This window comes from Atractosteus spatula, chromosome 21 (assembly GCF_055471065.1).
Source record: "Atractosteus spatula isolate fAtrSpa1 chromosome 21, fAtrSpa1.hap1, whole genome shotgun sequence".
Lineage (NCBI taxonomy): Eukaryota > Metazoa > Chordata > Actinopteri > Semionotiformes > Lepisosteidae > Atractosteus > Atractosteus spatula.
The window spans coordinates 7,838,806-7,856,984 of record NC_142726.1 but is presented as its reverse complement, the minus strand read 5'-3'; the positions used below and the strand labels follow the sequence as shown (position 1 = coordinate 7,856,984).

The window sequence follows — 18,179 nt, the reverse complement described above, 5'->3', positions numbered from 1 at the left end:
TACAGTACAGGACGAACAAGAGAATTTGGTCCATAATATTTCCATTTTGAAGGAAAATGGAGTCTGCTGAGCACATAAAAATTAATCTACATTTTAAGGTGTTTTTAAAATTGGATGTTTGTCCATACCTTGTTCAGCAGTGTTAGAATTTTTGTGTTTTGACATACAGTATATTGATGGTTACCTTTTGCCATTGAGCTTGTGCTTTAGAAAAGACTTTATCAACTATATTAAATATTTCAGAAGGCTTTTTGGACTTACTGTTACTAATAGTCACCTTGTCTTGTGCCATTGCCAACAGCTCTAGAATTTGAAATCTCTTTAATGGTTTGTAAATACTTTTTAACGAAAAGTAGAACGTCAACACACATCGCCATTGCTGTAAGAGATTGTATAGCGGCACATCATTCTGGGGTGCAGAGACTAGGAATGAATGTAGCTGTCAGGATGTGTTTTAACATGGTAAATGAAGAAAATGGAATTTGTTTTTACAGTATTAATAGGGAAGGACACACTAAGCTGGTGGTATGAAAATCATTTTATCAACAGTAATATCAGCGGGTAATTCAGAGTGGTAGCTGGATGGAACAAAGTACTTTGTTGTAATGAGAGGTCAAATGAAGGTGAAAACATACCAGGTGTATAGAAATTATTTTTTTATTTTGATTGCTTATCATGCACATCTGCCTTTGATTGTGTTGTTTGCATACACACGGCAACGAAGCCCTTTCAGCTTTCAATAGATGTCAACAGAAGGAAAGCTTGTTTTAGTCACTCAGTGACCTGCATCTTTAGGTGTTTCTTTTGCTTGTTCTGATGACTCAGAAAAGGGTTTTAGAGATCTCACTGAAGCAACAATATTAATCTTCTGTGGTTGTTAGAAATGTCTTAACTTTGCTACCAATTAGTAAGACAGTTCTAAACCAAACCCAAGTGCATGATTACCATTTATAAAGCCCCAGAGTGCTCAAAACAGCCTGTTTGGACTCTTGAATTTTAGGCTGTCCTCACACGTCTCGTGGCTGTAAGTAAGGTTGTACTCCTGTTATGTCCTGTTCTGCTGAGCAAAAGAAGTAAACAAGATCACATTTAGACTCCTACTGCGAGTGAAAGTTTGGGAAAGTGTGTAATCTTTAAATCTTCAGGGCTGTCAGTAAGAGATTGCAGGCTTATGCTGTGGTTCTGTCTGGGTTTATACAGCGCTGTCTACCTGAAACAAGTGAAGTAAGCTCACTGAGCAGAAAGGAAAGTTTGCTTGGGGGTTGTGTTTAGAGATCTTCCTTCTGATGAGCTGCCAGTAGGCCTTACCTAACTCCCCAGTCCCTGCTTTCCCAGCACATGGCTGTTTTTTTCACTCTCCGGATGATTCCTGACTGGAGTGTCTGTGCAGAGATTCCCAGGGAGAGCAGTGAGTGTCTGCTTCTTGTCCTGGCACAGTGCTCTTAGCCTTTAGGTGACTCAGGCTCACTGTTTATCCTGGAGAGGGAGGGGGAGGAGAAGGAGGGCTGGGGTGCGAGGGAGGGGGTGTAGGCTGCAGGCACAGTTTTCATCACTTCCTTCCTTCCTTTAAGATTTTATGAATCACAAGTGTCATAACAGTTGGGGAAAAAAAAGAAGCATGAAGGTCTTTAAAAACAGAATGGCACAACTAGAATAATAACATGTACCCCAAGGGCAGTAAAACTGCAAGGGATTTAGCGAACACTTGTTAAATAAAATGTGTGCATATAAACGTACCTGTTTATATTCTGTACAGCCCCATTTTCTGAGGGGTTTGCTTGGCTAAATAAGTGACAAAGCCTGAGCAAGCATTGGCATAGAGTTTCCACCTGTAATTTGTTCTAAAAAATGCATTAGTGCCCCTTCATCCCACACTCACACTTATAAAAATGTACCTTCCTCAATCTTTTCATTGCACCTTTAAGCTATAACCACATTTGACAAATGTGTGTGTGTTGTGGTTTAGTCACAGGGCGTACAGTCCAACACGCATCGCATCTGCACTGCCAATTCCTTTTGGCTGCCTGGGGACTGTTCTGCATGTTTCTCGGCAGGTTCACCCAAACGCAAGGGCATGTTGAGCAGAACAGGGGGCTTTTCACCTCTCTCAAAGAACTGGTGTCGTCAAGGAAGGCCCTTTCAGTTCCTGTTTCCAGCTGCCGGGCCTTACCAGTTAACCACCTGTCTGTTTTGAAGTGAAACTGAAATACTGCTGTAGATACGATAATGGAATAACAACAAGTCTCCGCAATAAATTCTGTTTCAGGTGAACCCCAAGCAGAACAACAGCAACAATGACAGACACCAGGAGGGGAAAAAAGTTTTTAGAAAAGAGCACAGACTTCACTTGTGTGTTTAGTTTTTTCGATCTCGTGCTTCATTGTTATCTTGTTTCTGCGACAGCATTTAGACACAGACTAGTCTTCAAAGTGACGTGTTCAGGGAATATTTCAGGTTGCAAGGATTGCTTCCAAGTGAGTCAGAAGTGATTATAGATACTTGAGGATACTCAGTACAATCTATCTTTATATCTATAATATATCTATATACCTTTCTGCTTGTGCCATTGTCCCACCCCAGCAGTATTCAGTTGGCCCCCTTCACACCCCCAGCAATGCCAAAATACGAGCAGAGCATCCTGTGTCGTTCAGATGCCCTGCACTTCCATCATAATGTGTTTTAACAACCATACACAGGGTGACAAGGGATTTGGGAAGTCTGCCACTGCGCACTTTGCTAAAATAAAGAAATAAAATTACACCGAAATTAAATATATCAACACGACATCATGATACGCAGCCAAGAAGAAAAGGAGCAAAGTGCAATTAATCAAAGTTAGCTTCTTTTCAGGCTGGGAGGCAGCTCTGTGTGAATGTTACCAAACTCAGATGGTTAATTATTGGTAATATACAGTCAGTCAAAACGAAAGGTGCAAAAAAAAACACAGCGGATTAAATAATCCGTCCTCCTTCAGTGTTGAGAATATTGACTGTACTGTGTATGGAAATCGGAGTGAGAACATTCATAATGCTGAGTTCACAAGATACAGGAATCGCAAGCACTCTGAAAAGTCAACCTTAATCCTTCAACAGGAAGCAGGAGGGTGTTCTTTCAGACGTTCCCATGAAACAGGAACTGTGTACCTAGATTACAGAGCTGAGCGGGGAGCGGGCTGGGTGCCACGGTAGCTAGCGGAACGTCTGCCCTGGTCGCCCTATAGCAGAGCTGCCCAGCCTGTGTGTGGGTAACATGGAAGCCCTCCGGGGGGAGAGGTGGAGCCGATGCAGCTAATGACTGTGGCTTGTGTCAGCTTGTTTAACACTTGCTTGTGAGCACATTTATATGCAAATGCAAACGACCAATTGTCTGGTTAATTACAGCAGGTCTGTTGTATCAGCGCCAGCTAGTAAAAGCAGGATAAGCATTCAGTTTTGGGATTGTGGACTTTCCCTGTTCTAGGTTTTTTTTTTTGTTACAGGTTTCTGTTTGTTTGCAGCACCTTTTTTTTCCCCCACCACCCTGAATTTAAATGTCGCTGATAAATGTGCAAAACAGTGTGTACTTGATTCCTTCCCCATAGTACTCCTCCTCTTCCTCACTGGTGTGATTCCGGATTTCTGTGGTCAGACGAAGTAGTCTGTCAGCTCTCACCCTCCTGCAACGAATGCTAAATTAATTACTTCGGGTGCTAAAAATGCATTTAGGTCACATTTTAATTTCATGCAAATTTATGAGCAGACAGAAGCAAATATTAACTGTACAGCCACAGGCAGCCATTGGCTGGGGACAAAGGTACCTCTTTTAACTGACAAATACAATCAGTTTCCACAGGCAGACTACAGCCGCTCCACATTTGCAGACAAGGGAGGTTACCAGGGCGAGTGACAGCCTGGTTTGCAGAGCGAAGCTGTACAGTGCTCTTGAGTAGGGTTCTGGGCCAATCAGAGGCACTGTGAAGAGCACGTGCTGGATCAAAACACAGAAGAGCAGCTACAACACTGATAGAAAAACACTTAAATGCCTTTGTCTGGCTCTTTAGAATCTGTATAAAACTATTGATTTCCATTAAATAATACCAGAAATAAGCCAGCCCTCAGTCCTAACACCCATAATACATGCCATAAGGCGACCCTCTCCAGCACAAGACTATTGGCAGCTGTTCTGTAAATAGAACTAGAAGTGGATTTCTGTTTGTAATTGTGACTGTGACAAACTCATTTTCATGAAAATCCTTGCTTACATTCACAGCTTTTAGCAGAAAAGAGCATAGTTGAAGCTATTAAGTTCATTGTTCTATCCTTTTTTTAATTTTAAGTGAAGAAGGAATCGGCTCTAAGCACTACTTAGATTCTTTTTTTGTCAAAGTGAAAGGCTATATGCCTGTAATGACTCAGGTGTCCTTTTACCTGTCTTAAAAGTGTCTGTCCTTTTTAAATGACAGCAGCCCTATCAGATATTAACAATAACAGAATTACTGTCCTTTTATATACATATGGAAGCACTGGTATAAATTCGATTTCATTCCAGGTTTTCTAATGGCTTGGAAATATCTGTGCCTGGTGGCAGTGTTGAATCTAGTTAGATTATCTGTAAGTGAACTAGGTGCAGTTCTCCCTGTTTCACAAGGCATCGACGGGAATTGCAAACTGTTTATCTTTCCAGACACCCCACTATTCTTTCAGTGCTTTCCTTTGCAATAAAATGATTTGCCGTAGCCTCTGGTCCGCTAATTTGGAGAAATGGCCATTGTGGCTTTGCGAAGCAGAGAGCGAGTGTGTGCGCAAGTGTTTGTGCGTGTGCTGCCGTACTTGCACAGCCTACACAGAAAACAGCCATTTCCAAGACCTGCCCGGCTGCATTCCTCTGTAATTTGGTTTTCATTAAGACAAAGAGGAAGGGAGGCCGAGAGGGACCCGACTCTGGTGTCACGCTTTGTCCGTTCTGCCTCGGTTTGGAACTGCCCCCTGTGGAGCCCTGACTTCTGGCGAGCACACCTGTGCCCTCCGCCACGCCAGTTAAGCTCTTCTCAAGTTTGGGCTGAGAGCGAGCCGGAGTCTCGCAGGCTTGGCAGCGAGAGAGGGAGCGATCAAAGGGCGGCTGGAACTCCAGCACGGCCCCTCGCAAAAAAACAGCTGCTTCTCACTGTCTCCCTGCTTTCTCCAGAGCTGACAGCAGGAAGAATAATGAAGCCTCACAGGACCCCTGTCCTGGGAAAAGAGGATGGGCCAGAGATTAGGTTATAGGGGAAATAGGTCTAACGCTAAACTCCCCCACTCAAACACGCTGGAGAGAAAGAAAAAACCCAACTTTGTCCTTCTTTATTCTCCACTGATCTTTCTTTTCTGCTCTGTTCTGTTTTTCACACTTTGCCCTGTCATTCCTTAACTTTCTGCTCTGGCCGCCTTTCTTCCTGGCTCTGCCCCTCCTGCCTCTCTCCCTTTCTTGGCTTGTCTTTAACTCTTTCCCCATACCGAGGTGTCTGCCTGTCCCCCTTTCTTCTTCTCGATCTCTCGCTCTCCCTTTTTTTTTCCCCCTGTGTTTAAACTCTGACAAAGTTGAGAAAGGCATTCAGCTCTTAATCCCGGCTCCTTCCATCAGGAATGCAAATGCCTCTGATTGTGTGACCCAATGGGGCCTCGCAGCATCTGCAGGAGCTTCTGCTAATACACGGCGGCTGTGCGCTGAGCAGCAGGCCACTCCGAGTACTGCTGCCATTATTTCATTGTTTCACTTCACGCCTTGAGCGCTGCTCGGGGTTAACCCTCTGTGGCACAGCCAGCTCCTGCACATGACATGGCAGGACATGGCGCTCCGTCTGTCCCCTTTCCCAGGCCAGAGTCCTTCTGTCCTGTCAGAGCTGGAAGACATCGGAGTTTGAACTTGTGGCGTTCTGTCTCACAGCTCTCAGCCGTTTTGTGACTAAAATAGCCTTTGGTGTCCTTTCACTTGCTCACCAATCATGTGTTGTTGTTTTTTTTTTACCACTCCAGTTAAAAATCAAAGTTCTTAAGTTTTGAAGTGGGTTATACGGATTGCTACTTTTTAAACTGTGGTCAAACGCAACAGACAAAGTAGAGATGCATCAGTGATTTCTGATTGAACGCTGATGTAGTTGCAGGTTCATATATTGGACTTTCTGTGTATCACTGTAGAGTGCATGCCTTTATCTTTAAGCTTTCACTTACGAGATAATCGTCACGATTCCTTACGCTTATATAGCGCTTTTCTGGGCACTCCACCCAGAGGACTTCCACTCCACTCAAATTCGCGTTCCTTTGTGCAGTGTCTGTGTGTATACTGTGTTGCGTACATTCATATCAGCAAACTGTGTGTGGGTGTTATAGATTGGAATTTTTCCTATAAAAAAAAACTTCTGAAAGATCCAAGGAAATTTAAATGCAGCGTCTGAGATGAGCCTATAACACAATACACATCCCTGGGATTCTCTCCTAGGGTCTGTTAAAAACTGACATGCTCTAATTAAGGTATACTTCGATACATCTTGGCAAAAAGAAAATGGGAAAATACAGTTCCTTATTGTTTTGAATAAGGAGTTTTAATTTTTTACTTAAAGGTGTCATTTTAATGTAAATTCTGCAGCTGTTGTGCACTGACAGCAACAGGAGGGCTCGGTCTTAATTTTCCTGTATTGACTGGTTGCGTTTTTGCCAAAGCTGTCTGTGTGAGTGCATCTGTCCTGATTTTATTTTTAACTGGCCTGGATAATTCCCTCACACCATTAAAAGTGCTGCAGATGATGTTGCTGTTTGTGAATGCTCGCATCTTCTTGTGCTCAGAGGACAGCGGACAGCAGGGAATTTGGGGATAAAAGTTGTGGGGGGGAGGAACCCCCTCCCCTCTGTTGTTCCGACAGCCCCCTCCCCTGTAGGAACAACGATTCTGGCTATTGTTATCAAAGCCACGATTAATCATTACATTTGTGCAAAGCAGGGGCGCTGTTGCCATAGGGACCTAAATGATGCATACTACTTTGCATATCAACAGAAAAGTTTACAATCGCTGTGGAGTGAGAGCAGAGGTCTCAACTGAAATGAACCTGCTCTCCCTAAACAGAGCTCATTTTAATCTTCTCTCATCTTTGCCTGCAGTCCCAAAATGCCTCCTGTTTGTCTGACACACAAAGGGAAGAGCAGGTGATGAGCCTAAAAGAGAACTCTTGACACGCTCTTTCAAGACTTCTGGACAGTCAGAAGTGAGGAAACCGGAAGTTTGGAATAACATTTTCGATGATCAGCTCTTCATTTTTCATACCTCTGTGGGTCATGTTAAAAAGATAGCTCTTAAAATGAGATAAAACCAGCTGAGATTACGTTCAACTGTCACTTTTTCCCCACAATGGGTGAGGTTATTTTAAAAATCTTTTGTCTTTCAAGACACAGGGTTTGACACGAGACATTTATTCTCCATCTGTTTTCCTTCAACTCTTTGTCAGTTTATTCTGGACACTAGTCTAGAAACTTGTGTTGAGTCCAGTGTATTTAGTCCCTCCTGGCAGCACAGTACAGTACAGCTTACCTAGTGTCTTAGCTACCTGCATTTCTTTGTCAGAATCAATTATAAGAATCAAAATTTTGAATATATATGTGTATTTACATCTTCTAAGTAGAAAAGGAGTTTTCATTTGTATTATAAACAGAAAACAATGTTAAGTATATTGTGCACAAGGATTAATTTATCAAAAAATCATTTGTTAATTTATTTTTAACAACAAATGTGGTTACATTTCTTTGTAAGTTGTTGTAGACGGACTTCTGTCCAAAACATCCTGAAACAAATGATTTTGTAATCAGTTGAATTTGGTCTATAACATACATTTCTCCCTTTTTTTTGGTCATTTATTTGTACAGTTCAATTCATCCTCCTGTTATATCTTGTTAATATGGATGGGTCGATGAAGGAGCCTGTTGAGAACAATATCCCCTTCAGCCCAGGGGTGCCAGTAGATACCCTAATGATCGTTTTGTGAGAGTTTATGAATTTACAAATGTAAATCCATAATATATAGATGAATATACTGTAATAATATCTACTAACATCTGTATTTTTGAAGGGACATGGAATTATGTGGACATGTTTTTCCTTTCAAACAACTAAAGCGCTCTTGATCTTTGTGTAGTGATTTTAGGGTTTTCTCTCTGCAGTGTTGTAATGACATCATAATACTTTGTGGATCAGTTTTGTTTTCATTGTGTGCAAATAGGAACCGCCCTTAACCGTGCATGTGAATCAGTATGGTGCCATTATTACTTTTTCTTCTTTCTGAAGACTGTCCAGTGGTTGGCTGTTCCACGGCGATCCAGTTCTCGCCCTGGAGGGGCCAGTGTGTCTACAGGTTGCTAGATCTTCTAGATCCCTTTAAAGCTGCAGCTCTTGAAGAGTATGGAGAAACTGCTAAATTGATCTAAAACAAGCCTATTTAGGTCCTTAGGAATTTCGTTGCCTCCCAGGACATCCATGACCTGTTCAATGCCAGTGTTTTTTCAGTCTCCAGGGGACTGATATATACAAATGTCTTCACCAGGAACTATTCTCCTTCTGATTTTCAAATCTCATGCATGGATATTACGCAGTAGACTCATTTGCATTTAACAAATGAGGGTTGTTGTTTTTGTTTTGTCATTACTGGTATACTGAGCTCAGTAAAGTGTCTGTGTGAGCATTGGTTTGGGATAAGTCCTAAAAATCAAGTTAGGAGACTTTTGTAATGCTACTTTTTAAATGCACCTTTGTTTGAGCTGTTTCTAAACATAGCTGCTATGTCTTTTCAAGTAACATTAATCTTCTTAGCAGCCAAGCCAAAAGTAAAGTTTCTGAGCAAGGAAATAATGTTCTTTCTGCCTTCACCACAAAATACAGACAATTATGGTATTCAGTAGTTCGCTCAGATCCTAATAAAGGCAGGAGGACAAATATCTATCAAGCATGTGGCGGGACTCACCTAGCTAAGGGAATGGAGGCCTATCTGACGCTGTATAGGCTGCCTAACCCCCCCTCGCTATGGTTAAATGTGAGTTTGCTGCAGGGGTGTAGATGGGGAGGTGGTGGGAGGGAACGCGAGAGAGATACGCGAGACTTATATTCGTAGGGGAGGAGAAATGTGTGTGAGATTAGGATTTAACCTTCCTCCCGAATTTCTGCTACAGTTTATATGATAATTCCATATGTCGACAAGCCTCAACAATGAAGAGAGCTGTGTTACCCCCTTGTAGCCTTGTAGTCAATCTCAGAAGCAGATCAAGGCCAGACCCGGTCAGTTACTGGGATGGCTGACCTCCAAGGAAATCCCGGTTACTGCTTTATGTGGTGATGATAGACCTGTAGGGGGCACTCTTCTCTCTAGACCCAATATTTTTTAACTAAAGACCCATTATGGTAAACTAGGACACTTGTCAGGTCAGATGAGATGTTCAACTGAGATCCTGACTCTTTGGTCATCAAGGACCCCGTGGCACTGTTTGAAAGAATAGGGATTTTTAAGTCTGGCGTTTTAGCTAAATAACACTCTGGGCTTGAACAATCTGCCTTCCTGAAAGTTCCCCCTTAATTCATCTAGTAAAACAGCTTCTCACTTCTCTACCAGAGTGCTATGTGAAGAACTCTCAGATTCTTTGGGATGAAAAGGTCTATATAAATGTGAAGAATTTATTATTTGTGTTTGGAAATACTTTACATGTTGTTGTTTTTTTTCAATAATCGATCATTTTTATTTTCTCTGCAAAAACAAATAGCACAAACACAGAAAACTTGACCAAACAAATAATTCCCAAGATTAAAAAAAACTGAAAGACAAAGAAAAAACAATGTACAATAAAAAGACCCCCCAAAAAACATTCAAATAAAAATAGTACATTAATAATATTCCTCTACCCAAAACAATTACCAAAAGTTACTCATTACTCCCCATTCCTCATATTGAGTCAACTATTTCCATCTCTTAACAGACTCTTTTGTCTCATTACCACCCATAATAGTCTTTTCCTGCATTTAATAACATTGAACAGTGAGCTTCGAGCCATTTAATGTTAACATATTTTCATACATGCTATTGACACATTTGAATTTTAGGGATGGTTCCCTGAATATAACTGGACAGACTTTAGAATTTTTGGGGGGTCTCCTGTGAGAAGAAGACTACTCCACCCTGTGAAAAACCACTCTCAGACATCCAGAGTAGTTTTCATGTTTGCGAAGCCCAGCTGTTGGCGCAGGAATCTTACCAGAGGCTTTTACGTCAAAATAGCTTCTAATTGTCATTAGCAGTTGCTCACAAATGAGCAGGGCTAACCCCTTTGTAAATATTTGTAAACTTGTAATCCGTCTTCAGCAGTCTAAACGAAAGTCCTATGAGTTTAAGCACTGTGGTATCGTTATAGCAGATTTATAAAGAATCAGATTGTCGCGCCCCTTTAAGTGGTAGCAGACCTGGACTGGAGGAAGTTTTTGTTTTTCTTCCAAAGACTGGTGTGGCTTCCAGAATGATGCGACTGGAAGTGAAGAGGTAGTTCCCTGATCTTTCTTTTTCATTTCACTCCTGACTCTTGAGAGAACTTGAAACCAGCCTCTCGAAATCCATTCACCTTCGGAAATATTTAGGGGGAAAAATACAGTTCTGTGTATTTATTGCCATGTCAACAATTACGGTGATTCAGAGAAATCAACGGAAGTTCGCAGCTATAATTATATATATTTTTTTTAACAAATTTATGTTGGGCTCTGGCAAAGGCTTGTTTGCTTAATTACAAAGTAGCAGTTAGCATTCTTTTCAAGCATTTATCATGACTTATTATTATTTCTTAACTTCATGTCAAAACTATTTGCAGAGGCCTTCACGAAGGCTTTTTTTTCTCCAAAATGTTAGTGGTTTTGTAAAAAAAAAAACCTTATAATATCACAGAACATGAGCATTCTGAAAATAAGAGTCTTAAACTTCAAATTTGTGGTAATTATTTTTAGGGTTTAAATTTCGCTGGAGTTCTGTTTCAGCCATTTCGGGGAAAAGGGTTTTAAGGAGATTGTATGAGTGATCTGTTTTGTTGATGATGATTTCTTTGGTGAAACAGCTGCATTAACATGCAGGAATTATTGAAATCAGAAACAGATGAAGCGTATCGCTTAGTATTACAGAAACCTTTAGGCCTCTTTCATGTGTGATGGGTTACGGTATTTAGCTCAGTTGTCCACTACAATTTAATGTTAAAGCACAACTGTGTTGGCGAGGCCAACAAATGTTGTTTTAGCACTCTCTGAGCAAGAATGTCGCCTGCTTCATTTTTTAAAATGTCCTGTAAATATACGGAGTAAAAGTAATGAGAAAAAGTACAATTATGAGGTTCAGTAGAGGCAGAAGAGTAGTGTTTACGAAGCACAAAATGAAGAAATCGGATGATAGATGAGTAAAAAGCACTTACCAGGAAGGCTCTAATTGCACATGGGGTGAGTGTCGTTGTTCCAGGTACATATGTTTTCCTTTTGGCTTGCTCACCTCCATTTTATCTGAGGGAGACATCTAAACTCTGCACAGAAACTGATAATTCACTGTGGGCTGGGAAAGCACTGAGTGAGCCCAGGACCCTCCTTTTCTAAGCACAAAACCTGAACTATAACTAATCATGCCAGTAATAGTACCAGCCTGTGTTGGGTGACAGGATCCCAAAAGGCTGTGCCAATGACTGCCTATTTGGACCTTTAAGATGTGTTTGGTAGGACATTAAAATGCTGCTTATGATTCTCTTACCAACCTCCAAACCAAGCCCCCAGAACGGCACTCCTCCAAAACCCACAGGATAGTTTTAAACAAAATCTCGGTGCTTTTTAAAACGGCATATAGGACATTTCCTGCATATCGTTTTAATGCAAGCCTCTGTCCAAACAAACCTCTCCGCCGAGTGTGAGATCTAATGGGGCATATCGTCAGAGAAAAAGCTTCGAGGAATTCAGAGTCAAGGGGATTTGAAACTTACAGTTGCGGACTCTTTTTAAAGAATCCCTTGGGGAGATTCCTGAATACTAACAGATAAGTGCCGCCCATGTTGATAGCTAAGAAAAAAAACTTGACTTTGTGTCTCAGTGTAATCTTCAGAAGGTAACATGATTAGTGCCCAGAACGCAGTGACACTCAGTTCTGTGCATTAAGTGTTGCACAGTGTTTAGTCGCCTTTAAGGTTACCTTGGTTACTGCAAACCAGAAAGAAGAGCTGCCTGACCAGGAAGTTAGCTTCAAAAGCTCAGCACAATGATGCATAAACAAAGGGAGAAATCGTCTTTGGTGAGTCTGTCGTTGTGCTCTGGTAGAAATAGGGGAAGTCTCAACTTGTCATCTCCCGCGCTGTGCTGAACTGTGTCTGCAAGCGCGCTCTCCCTGCTCTGCTGTGCCGGGAGAGCCAAGTCTTCTCTTTACCTGCTGTCCTGAGGGACAATGATAGTAAAATGTTCAGCCCTGTTGGGGATATTGATCCTGTCCCCGTAGTGAAAACTTTTCCCATCTCTTTTTTCAGGGTGGAAAAAAAAACCTACAGTGACACACGCTCACAGGCGCACACACAGGCGCCATAATTTATGGCTCCCAGATCCTTGATCAATTGATAGCAGGGAATCCTTTGGTAAATAGAGTTTTAGACACATTGCCAATAGACCCCAACTATTGATCGGTGTGTAAATTAAAAACTTAATCAGGTCTCTGAGATAAGACTTATCTCCGCCCCCGGCAAATTACAGGGCCAGCTCTGAGACAGGATAGGTAGGCCAGCAAGGAGAACGCACTGCCCTTCTGCCTGTCGGAGAGCTGAGGAGACAGGCTCGGCCCAGCTGCAGCGTTCCTTTTCAGCTGCTCCTTAACTCCTGCGGATACTCAGTGGGGACTGGCTGGCTGAGCAGGCTCACTGCAGCTGTCTGAGATTCACCTCTGAAATAAGAAACTTTCTCGGGACAGAATATTTATACTTTCTTTATATTCATTTTTACTGTTGTTGTGTGTTTGAAGCCTTATTTCTTCTTTTGGCTTATTGTAGTGTTTTGTACAATGGGGTCTACAGAAAATATTTTCCCATTTTAAGGAAATGTAAATGTATTTACACATTAATAAGTGATGATCTCAGTATTTGATAGCAGGATCTGGGAGGGGGGGGTATTTTGTGACAGAGCAGCTTTGCATCCAGATATAAACAAGCTCATTCAGTGTAGCTTCCATATAGCTTATGGATGTTTAAAAACTTCAATAGAAACCCCTGTTGGGGTAAAAATTGCTTCTTTTCTCCTCAGTCACCCCAGGTGTGTACCGTTTTAATTTTAGGATTTGGGAATATGTGAAACTGTGCATTAGGTCATCCAGAATTTCTGTTTCTCTTCATCTGCTTTATAGAATCCACCCTACACTAGGGTAAGAAAAGCTTCAGTTTGTTAGGGATGGAGGTTTCTTTTACTGTGGGCTTCTAGAACAAAGCCAGCTCTCTACAAGACACTTTCCTCGTGATTAGGTAGGCTAGTATTTTTTATGCTTCTTTAGTTAATGCTGTACAGTTTTTCATGATGAGGGGTTTTTCAGTTTCTTAGAATAGTTTTGATTTTTCTGGGCAGTTGTATAAAAATGAAAATCCAGAGCAGGAAGGCGGAGAGCTTAAAGGGTCAGTGGCTACAAGTACTCCCCTTTCCAAGCGGATGTGCTCCCCTTCTTCGGAGAATTGCTGATATATTGAACCCCCGTGAAAAGCAAAGTCTTCCTGAACTGAAGGCCCTTCCTAGAAAGGAACTGGACTCTGGCGCGGTGATTACTTTACGGGACACACAGGAGACTAGGACAGCGGGATTCTCCCAGCAAGACTGCATCACCCCCTCATTCCCCTGCTCATCTGTCCGAAGGGGTCAGGTCGCGTGCTGGGGGGGGGGGGCTGGCTGGAGCCAGGGGGTGAAGGCTTAAACAGAAAGAAATAACACCAGGCAGGACTGCTTCCAAGCGCCTCACTCGTCTGCAAAGCGGTGGGTATCTGTAATAGACGCTTTGTCAGATAAGCCTTGAAAAGACTCGTTTAGTTAGCAAAAGTGCTGGGGGAGCCTGCCCTGATAAACCTGCGTTTCTCTCTTTAATACCCACGAGCTAAAATCAATAGGCTGGATAATGCTGCTGCTTGTCCGCCATTCTGCTTTATCTGTAGCTTTCCAAACTGTGTGCAAAGTGTGTGGGGGGAGACCAGCAGAAGAGTGTGTGTGGTTGGGTGGGTGGGTGGGGTGGGGGGGGGTTAGAGTCACAGTATTACACTAATAACCCCCAACACCGGGCTCGTTCAGTTGACAGAGAGAAAATGGGTCGGACTGCTTAAAAAAGCAGCCATCTGTCTGGTGCAGTTTCTCTTCCAGCCTCATTTTCCTATTTAATCTGATTGAACTTTTTCCCCTTTTTTAATGGTAAAGCTGTGGCATGTAGTTTCCCTTGACCTGGGTCTGGAAATATCTTACTGCTTCCCTTTGCTTCCTTCCCACGGCTGACGATAGATTGTACTACAGGGCCTGTTTTTGCCCATTCCCTTGCAGAAGTCTGTGTTTATGTCTTTTTGTGTTTTTTGCTTGCGAGACTACGGAGTGTGTCTGTTTTTTTCCAGAGGGCTTGGAGAGGTGCCAGTTCACAAGCCACTTTGGCCTAGACTTACGTCTGGCTAGTGTTACGAGGGTAATGAGCTTGATCTCAGTTTAAGGCCTGTGGACATGAGTCTGCTGGAGAAGGACCCGAGATGGAGGTGTTGCTGTAGGTGTTCAGGTCAGGTGCGTGAGTAAATCTTGTCAGCGCTTTGACCGAAAGCCACAGCCGGTGTTTCTTACCTTTAACAAGCAGCTCTCCTGTGCACAGCAGTGTAGCCCACTGCCTTTCCCCTTTGTGCTGTTGCTGCCGCCAGAGTTTCTTCAGACTAATTGAAATAATGTGCAGTACAGCACTGCTAAATCGAATTAAACTTGGTGCAGTACATGCAGGTTCTTCTCAGAAAGCCAGGGTTGTCATGTGTTTCTCCGCTACAAGAAAAGGATGAGAGACCAGACCCAGGCACAATAATGCTTGTCAGTCTGCTCCTGGGGCTGATCCAGACAGCTGTGGTGTGGAAAAGTAGGTGGAGTGAAGGGCCTGGTCCTGAATGTATTCCAAGGAGCTTTTTTTTTTCCACAGTGGGAATTTGCCAGTCTGTTTAACCGAGTGTGCTGTCAGGCTGTAAGAGTAAAATATTGCCTGAGGTATTAGCAAGCAGAGATGTTGGCCTGTGACACAGTTACCCAAAGTGCAGTGTATTAAAAAGCAGTTGGGATCCAGATCACAGTATATCATAGAGGAGAGAGCGATAAGGCCTGCCTCGCTGGCTGTGGATCAATGAAGGTTAGTGACATCATATCGCAAAGTGAAAGCAAGTGCTTTACCCCCAGCTATTTATCAGCTGCACATCACACTCACAAGGACTCCACTGTTTCACTGCTGGAGCCCTTGACTTTTCAACTCAGCCACTTTACTAGTTAGAAGGCAATCTCTACTAGATTTCTGTTTCCCCCACTGGGAGACCAAGTCTTTGTTTCAGTGGAGCTCCAGGAGCACAGAATTACACAGATGGAAACTGTGTGAAGTAATATTGACTATAACCTTTGAGACCCTGGTATGGGTCATCGGTGTTATAAGGGGAAATTGTTCCTGTTTATTTGACTCTTTATCAATATAGGCACTTTAGCTAAGTTTTAAAAACTGTTGTCTAGCCCTTAATTGACTTTTTTGGGGGCATTTTCAAAACTTTGCAATTCGTGTGATCTCCTTAGCAACCCTTCTCTTTCTCAAGAGCTTCAGTGATGCTTATCTTTCAGAAGTCTCATATTAGTACATAACTGTGAAATCCCATGTGTGGTGGGATGGGCTGCATTAATTCATTTGTTGATTTGTCGAACATGCCTGCACCCCTAAAAGTATGCAACCAGTCCAGCCCTGAAAACGCACTTTGAATTCTCCTCTTCTGCCTTGACAAGGTGTTCTGGAGAAACAAGGTGCATTTGACATACAGTTTATGTTCGACTGGATTTACAAGGAAGGAAATTACATGTGACATTTATCGGGCAAATGCTGGTGATCTTTGACCCCTGCAGACCCCCAACTGTGACCTTTTTCTTTTTTCAGGTACATTTCCTTCTCTCTCACCCATGCCATTCCCCTGACTGCGAGTCACAGTGCTCCTTTACAGCAGCAGAGTCACACGGGGATTGTGATACAAGGAGGAAATGAAAGTACAGATTTTTTCAGGCTCCAAAATAAACAAACTTAAATAGCCTTCGCGTTCGAACGCATATCAGAGTAAAATGCCATGACGTTTTTTTTTTAGGAACTGCATTCCAAAAAAAAGAGATATTATGCAAATACCAAAAAGTTTAGTGCGAATTTCTGTAAAGCCTCCTTATGTGAAACAGAAATGGTGAGGTTGAAAAGTTGTTTCTCAGAGAGCAGAGAAACTGGAGGGCCAGCTAAATGAGGTGAGCTCTCAGGAGTGTGTGTGTGTCTGGGGAGTTGGGAGAGGACAGGCAGTGAGGCAGTAGAGTGAGCAGCTACAGGTACTGTATGAGTTCCATTTATCAGCAGCCTGGGGCATTATTTGGAGGATTCCCCCCACTGGATTAGTGTGTAACCACTCTGTCAATACGTGCTTGTCCAGGCTGTGAGAGCTGAATAAAACCCTGAGCTCCACACAGTGCAGGCGCTTATTGAGCAGCCAATAGCAATTTAACTCCTGACAAGAGAGAAGGAGAAGGCTGGATTCCAGAGAGGGCTGCACAGTTGCTCCCCTCGACAAGCCTTTTTGTTCCCATCTTCCAGTGCGGAGCGGCAGGGCTTGGGCAGAGACTCTGAACCGCCGGGAACGTTTCCACTACAGTCCCCTCCTGAGCTGCAAGAGCGCAGTTCTTACAGCGAGGCCGAGCAAGCACGGAGCCCAGGGTCAGGCAGGATCAAGCATTTCCCAAGATTTTAATGCTACCGCTCTCGTAATAACATAGATGACTAGAGTTTCCCAACCTGTATGCAGGCTGCTCTGCTCAGACAGAGCTTAATGTTTTATCCCCCAGCTCAAGGACATAGCTGAAAAAGTGCTTATCCCGCTGTGCTGATGTATGTCTTTCTTTGTACGAGGTTTGGTGATGTCATGGCTATGTTTTGCTGCCTCACATTTGCATTTGTTGAGCGAGGCTTAAGGTTTGCTTGCCTGCATTTGACACTTAATGGTTGCAGCAAGATAGGAACCCCCTGTTTCCTCCTTAGTCTTGGGAAGCTCCCGGTCTGAAGGTTGCGTCTCGAAATACCCATCTACCGGGTCTTCAGCCGAGGTTGTTGACTCTAGAGATTAACTCTATGCCGGAAAGCAGAAAGCAAGATGAAAACACACAGTATTTCAGCTGTGGACCCTTCTTCAGGTTTGTGGAGCATAGAATTAACCCCTTCTTCTTACTTTGCCAGCTGCACACAGATGCAGTTCCTCATATTAGCCCTTTCAGTGATCTAGCAATAATATGTACCATATCTAAGAGACTCCATGTGGTGTAGAAAGACTTTTTACACCTGCTTCTTGTCCTGAGCCATTGTGATTTCTTCAGCACTAGGAAGTCTCTCCTTTTGTCTGGCAACATCATCCGTTTCTGATTTTGCAGTATGGCGTCCTCTTAAAATCCTGCTGCAAATGCATGCTGTCCTTAATCTGTTAAGAGCTGCTTTTTTGTAGGCAGTATATGAAGCAGGCCTTGTGGATTTGACATTGTTGGCTCTCACTTCATGACCAACAATTAGGGGGAAGATGGAAAAGGCTTCGCTTTGTGACGCACATTGTCGAGCAGAGGCTCCTGTGTTTCTACAGGATGCACTGTGTAGCTAACAGCTGTAAAGCCCTGTTTCCTATCCGGAATGCAGTTGTTGACAGAGAGTATCTGGGCCTGGGAGAGTTTCCAGCCTGCTGGTCTTTCAGGCAGGCTGAACTGGGTCCAGTTTGGAAGCTACTGCTCCCAGATCAAAGCAGCGGGTCTCAGACTTGTCCCTCCAGTGCACCGCCGCCTCCTCTCCCAACCTCCTCCTCCTCCTCCCCCTCCCCCAGGGCTCGTGTGGTTTATGAATGGGAGTTTGATGGATTTTTCGTATAAATCCGCCTACTTTGGTTTAGCAAACA

The 18,179-nt window shown here is 43.0% G+C and overlaps 1 protein-coding gene across 2 annotated transcripts in view; it reads left to right on the top strand.

Moving 5' to 3' along the window:
* The window catches only part of zfhx3b (zinc finger homeobox 3b), a 178,505-nt gene that overhangs the window by 11,875 nt on the left and 148,451 nt on the right, over positions 1-18,179 (top strand). The gene's annotated exons all lie outside the window — the stretch shown is intronic.